We start from the raw sequence: 11,875 nt of genomic DNA, 5'->3' as shown, positions 1-11,875 counted from the left end.
CACCACGCGCGCGGGGCTGGGGGGCGCCGGCCCGACGCCCCCTCCCCCCGCGCCCGATTCCCGCGCTCCTGCGACGGGTATCGCACCCGAGCACGCGCGGAGCTGCTCCTCCTCCGCGCCCCGGGCTGCGAGCGGGGCGCTTGTCCGCGCGGTCCCCCCCCCCCGCTCTGCTCCCCTCCACTCGCTCTCCCCTCCCCTCCGCGCGTGTGGTTCAGTCCTGCCCGGCGGGCGCATCCCGCTGAGCGTGATTCAGCGCTCATTAGCATAAGGGGCGTGTCCGGCGTGCGGGCCCGCCCACGAGGCGGCGGGTCCTTTCCCGGGCCGGGGGCGCCGGGGCCGGGGCCGGGCCGTGTCTCCTGGCCGCTGTCCTCTGCGGCATCTCCCGTGCCGTGTGCCGTCCTCCCTGTGCCGTGTCCCCTCTGCCACGTGCCCTGTCCCCGGTGCCACGTCCCCCATGGTGTGTCCCCTCTCCCCCGTGCCGTGTCCTTGGTGCCATGTCCCCCGTGGCGCGTCCCATGTGCCCTGTCCTCTGTCCCACGTGCCATGTCCCCAGTGCCATTACCCGTGGTCACTCTCCCACGTGCCACGTCCCCCACGGTGTGTGCCATGTGCCACATCCCCTGTGCCCTGTCTGCGTGTCGTGGCCCCGTGTACCCTGTCCCCCCTGCAGGGCTGTCCCCTGCGCCGTGCGGGCCCGGCGTGGGCTCACCACGGGGGACGTAGCTGTGTCCATGGGGCCTTGCTGGCTTGGGTCCTCTCTGGGGGTCTCTAGCCCCTGCACTCCACCTCCTCCTGGGTCCCGGCAGCACCCTGCTGGCATTCTCCGTCTCCCCCGCGCCTCTCCCTGGCCCGTCTCCTGCCCCCCTGCGAGATGGCAGCCAGTGCCTCTGGCCCATCCTTTTCTCCCGGGGCTGAAGGGGAACGGGTGGGCTGGGTTTGAACTACGGTATCACCGCACCACGGGCGCTGCCACCCACCCCTTGCTGCAGGCAGGGTGCAGGCAACCCCCCTCTGAGCTAACCCCATCCCGAAACATCCCAGAGAGATGCTACTACAGCCCGTCCTAAAAGGATGACTGATGCTGTTTCTGTTACCCGGGGTACTCTAGAAAAAACCCACGTCCATTCTGGATTTGGGGTATTTGTTAATAGTTGCCTGCACCTGCTTTTGCTGCTGCCACAAATCCTGCTGATCTTCTGATGTCCTGAAATACCAGACCTCTTAATTAATTGAGGGCCACCTACCTTGTCCCGTTGTTGCCACTTTTCTGGACACCTCAGCCTTGTCAAAGCTCACAGGGAAGGTGAGAACAGGATTTAAATCCTGCTTGGCAAATTCCCTGCCTGCTGGTTGAACGCAAACGCTGCAGCAGGCAGCAGAGAGCCCACGGCTCCCATGGGCATTTGCTGGGGACCGGCTCCAGGACATGTCAGCTTGGTGGAGGAGATGGGCTTGTGGCAGGCTCTGTTGCCAGGTCTTCATGGGGGCATTCAGCACGTGGCTTGTGGCAGAGACTGGCTGAAAAGCGCAGTGCCAGCAGGAGGGGGCTGTGGGGCACTGCTGGTGGTCAGACCCCCTGAGCGGGACCCTGTTCCAAGCCCTGGCAGAGTTGAGTGTGGGGGCTGTGGGTCCCACATGTGCACCACCACTGCTACCACTGTCACCTTCATCACTGCCACCACCATCACCATCACCGCCGCCACCACCACTGCCACCACCATCTCTGTCAGCACTGCTACCACCACCACCATCACCACCACTGCCACCACCACCACCATCATCACTGCCACCACCACCACTACCATCACCATCACCATCACTGCCACTACCACCACCACCGCCACCGCCGCCACCACCACCATGAGCACCACCATTATCATGCTGCTTTTCCTGCAGCATTGCACCCTGGGATGTGTAGTTTGTCAGCATGGTACTGTCATGGTTGCTATGGTGGCGGCTATTATTACTAAAGAGCGTTTCCAGCAGCCCCAGTTAACATCAGGAAGCCTTGCACTGGGGTGGGGACAATCCCTGCCCCAGAGGTCTGCAGCAATTGGTCTTTGGGTGAATTTCTCATCCCTCAGGCACTGGTGGCTTTGGTAGTTTGTTCACCAGGTTTGGGCTGGCGAGGGGAGCAGGGACCAGCGATGCCTCATCCCGCTCCCCACACTGAGCTCTGTGCCAGCCGAGCCCAGTGCCTGCTCGGGCTTTGTCCGGCTGCATCGCTGTCAGCCCTCGCCCAGAGCGGGCACCTCTCTGAACGCCGTGCCCAGCCTGGCTGCGGCGAGGGGTCACGGTGGGGTGCAGAGCCTGGGCAGAGCGGGGCATGAGCATCCTGGCCGGCAGGGATGAACCCAGTCATCTGCCCCAGGGGATCTATCTGCGAAGCCGCTGCGTGATGGGTGCTGACGTTGCTCAGGGCGAGGGCTTCAAAGTCCCAAGGACAGCTGTGGACTGGGGCAACACTGGCGGCGATATTTTGAGCTGCGGCCCAGGGAGCAGGGTGGATTTTAGGGGCCCTCAGAGGATGCTCTTCCCCCTGTGCCTCCAGGCACCCGCTGGCACCGAGGTCTCCCTGTCCTGCTGGGCAGCCCTGGCTGCCCAGCGCAGCAGCTCCCATTACCCCGTGTGCCATAACGCTGCCTTCTCCGCTCCCTGCGCCTGGCTCCATGCCAGCTGGCCGCCCTGGCCCCACGGCCCCTCGCCGACTGGCGGCTTTGCACAAGTCATCCAGCACTGTCTCTGCTCCCATCCACCCAGCAAATGGCCATCGCTGGCGAACAAAGAGCCTCCTTGTAGCAGTGAGCTCACGAGTTGCGGCGGCGGCGGCAGCGCTTCAGGGACGCCATGACTCCAGAGGGGCTGAGCGCCGGCTCCGTGGTGCCTCCAAGGGCCCAGCTTCCCTCCTTCCACCCTTTGCTGTGGGATGCCAGGAGCCTCCTTGCCCCTGCACCGTGGTCGTAGCCAAAACCCTGGGGGCATAAGCGCCTCAAGCCAAGCCCTCTTGTCCTTCCCCCTTTCTTCCTCCTCCTCCTTCTCCTTCTCCTCCTCCTCCTCCCATGCTCTTCATCTGGGACTCACTCAATGTCTCTGGGTCTCAGTGCTCCGGTACCAAAGGTCTAAGAAATTGATTGGGTTTTCACCAGAAATTGCTGATTCATAGAAAGGATATTTTTTAATACTTTTGACAATGCTTTCTTCCAAAGTATTTCCTTTTACATTTTCTCCCATGCCCTGTATTTATTTAGCCCTCGTATGCCCTGCTCGTCCCCCTGCTGCTGGAGCCAGCCAGGGGGAGGCAAGGAGAGGTCATGGTGGGGCTGGTGTGGTTCCTGCTGCACGTCCCACTGCAAACACGCTCCTCTCTTTAGGGTATGCACGTGGGGAACGTCCGGGTGCTGGAAACAGGAGCATCCATCTCCTTCCATCCACCCAGGACTGCCCGGTCCTCCTCCACTCGCCCCACACGACCCTGGGCTGACCACAGCCAATGTAGGGACCATGTGCCGAGCATCCTCCTGGGATGCCCGCTGAGCCACACTGGTTGCCCCAGGTGTGGCTGTGATGGGTGGAGGAAGGACGGTTTGGATGCTGGTGACAGCACGTGTAACCTCCTTGTTGTGCCCAGGTGCCAGGTGAGCTGCAGGGGGTACCCAAGAGTAATTTAATGCTATGAAATCCTTTCTACACTATTGCTGTTTCAAAGCACGGTATTTCTGCCATCGCTGACACTCTGGTGCTGCAGCTGGGTCTCCTGGCCCATGCAGACCCTGGAGCAATGGGCACCATTCGGCCGGGGTCTCTCTCATCCGGCTCCTCGGAGCCGGGTCCACTCTGCCCCCATCGGTGCTGCACCCCATCCAGCCCCCTCCGCGGTGCCACTGGCCCCACTGCCACCCCTAAGCGGGGTCACCCGAGGCTCTTCTGCCAGTGCTGGTTCTGCCTTGTGGAGGTGCAGGGGTGCTTTCTTCCTCAGGGAAAGGACAACGAAAGGAGGGAACAAAATTCAACGCAAAACTGGGAGGTGAATGCAATATCAAAGGCAAAGAGCCAGAAACCCAGAGGCAGAACAACCCAAATTACTGTTCCCACAGCAACTTGCACTCACCCTCCTCACACTGCCAGGCAGACGCTTACCAGGCTGCCACCGAATGCACGTACGTGTTTGCCATGGAGGCTGAGTTTGTCATCTCGGGCTTTGCCTTTTAATTTTGGGCTGTATTAACCCTGCTCCGTGTGTGTGTCTGGTGGTATTGCACGGCACCGCACCAAACACAAGCATAGGGTGATTTTAGGTTGTCCATACCCATCCCGAGGAAGGGAGCGGAGGGTTGAGATGGGCTTTCCAGAGGATGCAGGCTCTGGGTGCCACCACCTTTTTGGGGGGCATTTTCTGACTGGCCTTACGGCAGATGCCTTTCCCACCACCCTGGGACTGTGTGTCCATCTTTGCGTGGACAAAACACGCTGGAGAGTGATTTAACAGAGGGCTCCAGCTTTTGTCGGCTGCTTTTAGCGAGCAGGAGCTGGCCGCAGGCTGCCCAATGCTGCCATCCAGGACAGCAGGGCTGCTTCTCTGCCCTGACCCCGGCTGGGTTTCGGCACGCTCTATCAGCTGTTTGCCAGGGGATCTGTACCCGCTCCGAGCTCCTGTTTCTACACATTGCAGCGATGCCGACGGCTTCACCTGTGTCACAAAGCGGGGCTGGAAGGGGTCTGGAAAGGCAGCTGGGAGCACCCTGCCCCTCCAGCAGGTCCAGGCACAGAGGTGCCAGCACGGAGGCGCGTTGCTGCAGGACAGGGTGCTACGGCAGGGGATGCTCCGGCCACCCGGTCCTCCCGAGGGGATTTGGTGTTAATGTGTTAAAAAAGCTCTATACCTCCCAGGGCCCCACAGCTTGGTGCATGACAAGCCCGGGCAGGCTCTTGGCCAGGGCTGGGGAAGGGGCTCTGAAGGGGTCAGCGGAGCCGAGCTGGTGCTGAGAGTGAGGATGGGAAAAGGAGGGCTGACAGCGGACCCATCGCCCTCAGCCTCGGCAGCAAACACTCGCCAGCAATGGAGCAAACTCGGCTGGACCATTTCCGCATGCGGTGTCTGCTGTGGCGTCTCACTGACATCACACGGCCGGAATCACGGGGCTTGGGGGGGACCATTCCCCGGCTCCTCCCTGCTCCCCATGTCCCTGGGGTGACACCATCTCCCAGGAGGTCAGGACCTTGGGTGATTTGCAAATGAGGTTTCTTTTGCTCTACTTGGGTCTTAATTAACTGATTTCCATCCTGAGCTGTTAACTCCTTCTTAGCTGGGACACTACCCAGTGCTAGACTTCCTGATGAGGCAAATTAGGGGCCTCTCATCCTATTCTATTCTATTCTATTCTATTCTATTCTATTCTATTCTATTCTATTCTATTCTATTCTATTCTATTTCTATCCTATTCATCTTCCCTTCTCATCTCTCTGTCCAGGACTTTCCTGCCCTATATAAAACCTCTGATCTCCCTCTTTTCCATGCCATGTTCGTGGGCGAACGCAGCTGGGAAATTATCCTTGTTTCTACAGTTTCTTCAGCTCCTGGGGACAGTGCAGAGAGAAGCTGAGGGTTTTTTTCCACTGTCCTTTTCCTGACATGCCAGGAGACATGCAGGAGGAGCTCCTGGTCCTCTCCTGGACCACGCGCTGTGCGTTGGCTGGTCTTCTCCATCCCTCCCTCCACAGGGCATCCATCCCTGGACCCCACCACTCAGCTGGCAGCTGGGATCAGCCAGGGCTTCCCATGAGGAAGTTCTGCCTGTGGTTTGAAAATAGCATTTATTTGCTCTGGGTTACCATAGTTACTTGTGGAAGTCGCACGGCGCCGCTTCTGCTGCTTGGTTGGGCGATTCTCTCCGATGCAGCACGACCAGCTAATTTTACCATCAAATGGGCCCATCAAAATTGCAGGAATTTCTTGGGTGCTGCTGGGTGAGCTCTGTGTGGGATGCCCTAGCCTCCCTTCACACCTTTCAGCAACCCTCTCTTTAAAGTGCTGGATGCACCTGCAGTGCTGTAGCAGATTTTGGGTCCTTGATCACCGCATTTGAATTGCTAGAAGGAGCTGATGTGGTTTTCCCAGTGCCGAGCCTCTACTTGTGCTGCATCTTGGAGCTCTTGAAGACAATGGCATGGCAAACCTCTGCCGCAACCCCATGCCTGGTTTTCAGGAAGCCAGTCTGCAAATGGGGGACTGGAGCGGCTGATGTGTCCTGGAGAGACACTTTCGGAGAGATGATGCTTGGTGAGATGGGGATGCAGAGTGCTGCTCTCCTGTGGGCTGGAAGCTGGTGGTGACGGCTCTTCAATCAACAGTGACCAGCAGCTCAGCGTGTAAAGCACCATGCATGTTTCTGTTACTTTGCACAAGCGATAGAGCTTGTCCTCGATGCTGGACCTGGCAGAAGCAAGCTCCGGCAAAGCCAGTGGGATGGATGCTCAGTGGCAGGGAGCCACGCGTGGGGCTGTGTGCCCATGCGGAGACAGCCAGAGCAGTGTAAACCCAAAGCGCAGGGTGGTCCAGCACTGGAGCCTCCAAACCATGGGATTTTCCTGCTGGACGTGGGGGCAGGTGGTATTTGTTATCTTCCCCGCAGCGATGGCAGACAGCATCCCATGCAGGAGAGCCAGGAGCCTGCCGGGATGCAGCTGGGACTTGCCTGCCCGCAGACGTTTCCCTGCTGGCCCTGGGAGCTGGCGACCCGGCTGCCCCGCAGGCAGCTGCCCAGGGGACAGCAGGCACTGGGAGCGAGGAGTGCATTGGGGGCAGGACGTGGCAGGGCAAGGCAAAGCCCGGGATGCCACGCTCTGGCTGCGTGGCCACCTCTTTTTGGGGATGGAGCTTTTGGCAGATGCCAAGAACAAGCAGCCACAGGGCGCCGAGGAAGAGAAGCCTGATTTTGGGTTGTTGCTTGGTGCCACGCTCAGTTTTGGGGAGAAAACACGGGTAGGTTTCTACCAGGAAAGGTGAGGGCGGAGGCTTTCTGCTGCCTGGATGGGAGCTGCTTCAGAGCCACGTGCCCCGAATCTGTCCTTCGTTCCTGGGCTGGGACAGTGCCATGGCTCTGCTCCCCCTCCACAAACCCACTCCTCCTCCAAGCTGCCAGCTCTCCCTCAGCCTGCAGAGCTGGCAGGCGGAGAGGGAAATAAAACCTTGGCTGGCTGGCAGGACACACCGCCTTTCTGCAGAGCTGCCGCTGCCGTGTGGTGAGGTGGCCAAGAAAATAGCTGTCTTTCTGCTCCGAGCTGTGCCAAGGGCAGGAGCCTCCCCTCCTCTGCCTCCCTGCCTGACTCAGCTCTCATCAGAGTACCCCACTACCAATTAGCAAATTAAATCAAATCCCTCTGGCACTTCCCAGGTATTCCTGCACAGCTGCTCTGCTTTTGGCTCCTCCAGCCTCGGCTCCTACACTCTGATGGAGCATCACCTCCAGCACGCTGCCTCTGGCCGGCTGCTGTGCCGTGCTGTGCCATGCCCTGCCGTGCCGTGCCGTGCCGTGCTGTACCACGCCATGCCAGCCTCTCCTCTGGGCTTCTCATGCCTATGGACCCCTCAACAACTAGAGATGAGATTGGGCTGGTGTCGGTGCCAGTGGCAGCTCGGTGGCAGCCACCTGGGAGCCCCCAAAACTCCTCTCCTCCAGGGCTCATCGGACGTGGCCTCCTGCCCTCCTGCACACACTTCTCTGCCGGGCTTGCCTAATACATATAGAAAAGGATATTTTTGCCTGGGTGAAGAAATTTGCCAAAACAGGGTTAGATTGTCTCCAACAACTGTTCTGTGCATGAGTTGGAGCAACCGGTTTTCCTGCAGATGTGTGTCTGGGTGTGGGTGCTGGCAGTGCCCCAGTCGCACTCTGCCTGGTTAGGGGGTCCACGGGCACCGTGCTGCGGCCCCGGCAGCCTCCGTTAACTGATTATGGGGCACGACATCCCCGCGGTCTCACCTCCCTGCCCAGCTGCCGGGCAAAGGATGTGGCAGCCGGCTTCGCTTTCCCACCTGTGTCCTTGCTGCCCAGGAGCACCCAAACCAAAATGCTGCGGGTGAGCCAAATTAAACAGCACTGGTTATCACTTTGTTTTAGCAAAGACAAACTGAAAGGGAGATATAAGGTGTTTTCCTTTGCTTTTGTTGTTTCCCTCTCAGCCCGTTATTTCCTTGCTTGGTTTGCTGGGGAATGGGAGTTGCCTGCTGAGCCCCGGCTGGCTCCAGAGCCGCTGCCGGGTAAGGCGCGAGGCCTTTTTATTTTAAGAGTCATTTTTCTGTTTCCTGGGTTTCACATCTCTCTTGCAGGCAGTTCCTCTCCTACAACGCCCGACTGTGAAACATCACACCAGTAGCAAGAGGACGGTTAGCTAATCGTGGGGACGAAGCGCACGTCTGCTTATCTGAGCTGCCCGGACCCTCGCGCCGGGGCAGGTGGCCACGCGGTGCCCGCCGGGCTGTGCCGGCACGCTGGCTGTGGAGGCCAGCGCCTATTTTCCAAAAGCATGGGAACCTCATCAGGAATGAGCATCTCATCGGGAATGAGCAAGACCACAACAATGCAGGAAAGGCCCCGGCAGTGGGAGGGAAAAGTTTCTGTTTCTCTTGGGCTGCAGGAAATGATCACAAAACCCCACTGTGCAAAATTCACATCCCGAGATGGGCTGGGCTGGGCTGAGCTTTCAGGGTCTCCTCTGTCCTTGGCTTCATGCATTGTCTTCTCCTCTAAACCTCCAAAGAGAAAGCGCTGGAGCTCGCAGCCAGGGTTGTACCCAGCCCCCGAAGGCTGCATTTTAGAGCCGCCTTGCAGGAGAGAGAAGAAAAAGCACAAGGTTTCTCCATCAGCCCCAGCTCCAAGGCTGGGATTTGCTGGACTGGGGCGGCTGGGCCAGCTCTGCGCACGCCTGCGAAGGGGGATGAGCAGCAAATGTCTCTGGCTGCTGCAGCCGGGGAAAGCGGAGGCAGGCCCAGGTGGGACCAGAGCCTGTGGCAGCCTGGGGCTGTCACAGCCTTTCTCTGGGGTGCCAGCGGCGGGCTGGGGACAGTGCTGGGGTTTCCTCTGCCCGTGATCATCCTCAGCTGTGCCAGGCATGGCATCGAACACCTCCTCTGGAGGAAGCTCCATCATGCCTAGTCAAAGATGGCCTTAATCAGACCACTTTGCTATCCTAGCAAGGAGAAAAGACCACAAGGAAATCTGGAGACCTCCAAAGGGTCCAGTGCCAGTTTTCGGCAGAGCAGGGAGCGGGTCGGTTACCTGTTGGTTCCTACTGTCCTTTTATATTTGTATTACAGGTGCACCCCAAGCCTCAGCAAAAGGCAGGGTCCAGCCATGCCCACCGCTGCCGGCAGGAGATGCGCTGCCCTCAGGGGTGACATACCCAAGAAAGATGATATCTGGCAAGAGAAATTACTGTGTACCGTGAACCTGCTCACCTCAATGCCACCGAAACAGCAGATCTGGACCATGACCCCAGAGTTTCCAAAGCCCAGTGCTCTGCTTTTAGTGCTTTTTGGGCTGGCCATCCATCACGGGCTCAACAGGCATCTCAGGGCTGCCGGGAGATCTTGAATTTGGGCTCTTTGCTGGGGCAGAGAGGCCAAAACCACTGGGTTTTGAAGGAGACACAGCCGAGACGGCAAAGTTCAGTGGATGCAGATGAAAAGGGCAAGAGCGCTTGTGGATGACAAAAGATCATACAGGGATGTTGGCTCAGAAAAGGGGAAGAGGTAGAGGAGACTCAGTGGAAATATGTGGGGGACACATGAAAACAATCAGTTCCTCTTTCTACCATATCCCGTAAGTACAGTGCAGACACTAAAGGGCAGCATATGTGGAACAGATTAAAAGAAGCTGATTTTATGTATTTTGTTTACTGTCAGATTTTGAAATATACTGGCATGGTTCAGAAAGGCAGAGGTAAGGACAGCCGCAGCACGAAGCCCAGATGACAGAAGCACCGTGCTTTCCAGCACTGCTTTGAGGGTTTTATGAAACCAAGGGGTTTTACAGTGGGAATAAATCTAGTTTTGTGACTCCTTTGTCTTTTGAGAGAGAGGGAACCACCGTCACCTTTAGTCCCCTGATGGAAACCAGGGACAGCCAGGGGTGAGCACAGTCCCCGTGGTGTCCCTGCAGCCTGGCCCTGCATGGGACTTACCCTCCCGACCACCCTCCTGTCCCCGGAGGGAGAAAGTGGCCGGATACCCCCTGGCGTTTGCCAGGAAAGGGAGGACACCTCCCAGCAACACGGGGGGCTGTGATTAGATTCCAGCCCCTTAATTAAGGTCAGGGCAGTAAATCTCGGCGAGCCAAACATCTCGAGCCAAAGCTGAGTCTGGTCCCTCCTCCATTCTCTCTCCAGGACTCATCGCTCTGTCTTCACCCCATCCCTCGCGCGCAGCTGGCTCTGAGCTGGCTGAGCACAGAGGAGAAGGGGGATGTGCACGGTCCGGGGCCTCTCCAAGGAACACGCCATTTCTTCCCTAAAGAGATTTTTTCCCATCAGCTGACACAGTCAGGATCACACGGGGCAGCCTGAGCTCAGGAATAGCTCATTATTTAAGAATGCCTGTACGGCTACATATGTATTAGTAATATTTGCTGATGCACAGGCACCATGCTCACACAGCCTATTGCTCTGTCCCAGCACCCTGCTCGTCCTCATGGCCCAACCCTCCCCATTTCCAAGCTTGCAGAAAAGCTGCCGCGTGCTGGAGCAGCCCTGGCAGAGCCTGTGGCACTCGGCTCGTCGCCGTTCGCTCACCGGGAGACGCGGGCAAGGAGCTACCCACCGGGGCAGCTGGATGGGGGGCAGCAGCCCGATGCTCTGGACCTTGCCAGGGAGCCCCTGGGGACTGCACGGTCTAAACCCAGCTGCATGCCCCTGCGGGAAAGGCAGCAGAAAACATTTGTGATTGTGACAGTGAAATTTTTGGCCCCCGGGGGCTTTCAGGACAGATCCCTCCCGTGGTTGTTTCAGCGACTGTGAGTGACCAGCAGCGGGGAAGATTTGTTCGAGATAAGGTTCTCCAGGGAAAACACTGGGGGTTGTTTGAGGCCAAGGCAGAGCCATCGCTTAGAGGACACTGGCTGGCTCTGGGTTTCAGGTGGGACCTGCTGGACAATCCCCAGTCACGCAGCCCTGGGAGAGGGGAGACTGTGCAGTCCCACCCTGAGGAGGTCTAAGAGCCCACGCCTGACGGCAGGAGGGACAGAGCAGGTCTCATGGCCTTGACCAGGGGGGAAAGGTGTTGCTGCAGCAGTGCCCAGGGCCATGGAGGGCTTGCTGCCGAACACATCTGCTCCTGTTTGCCAAGAGCGGCATGTTTCTGCAAAAACACTGCCCAGAAATTCAAAACTTCCTAATTCTCCCTCTTTCCTGTGCTCACAGCACAACTGCTTTGCCCTGGAGGTGGTTGTTCATCATGTGCCTTTCACCAGCCCCAGCAAGCGGCTGGATTTCACGTTGCTGTGCTTCCGAGAACCTCCCAGGCTGGAGGCACACAGACCCTGGAAAGGAAGAGGACCTTGTGCAGCCATCTCCCAGTCTCGTTTAACCTCTGCAAGTTCTTCTGGTTAGTAGGGTGCAGATTAAACATTAAGCCCTTAAAAACATCCTTTGCCTCAAAAAACCAGCATAAAGGCAGGGCGGGAACTGGCTAGTACAGATGGTCATGAGAGCGTACCCTTGTCGTGTGTATAAGGAAACACAGATCCAGCCCCTGCAAGTAGGCTCTGGCTGCGTGAGAGATGGATCACGGCAGAGGTCATGAGACGCAATTCAGGCCAAAGGCTTCTGCTTGGAACTTGTTGATGCCGGTTTATGGGCCAAGAGCCTGCCCTTCCCTTTTCTT

The sequence above is a fragment of the Mycteria americana genome, chromosome 12 (genome assembly GCF_035582795.1).
Source record: "Mycteria americana isolate JAX WOST 10 ecotype Jacksonville Zoo and Gardens chromosome 12, USCA_MyAme_1.0, whole genome shotgun sequence".
NCBI lineage: Eukaryota > Metazoa > Chordata > Aves > Ciconiiformes > Ciconiidae > Mycteria > Mycteria americana.
This window is presented reverse-complemented; position numbering follows the sequence as displayed.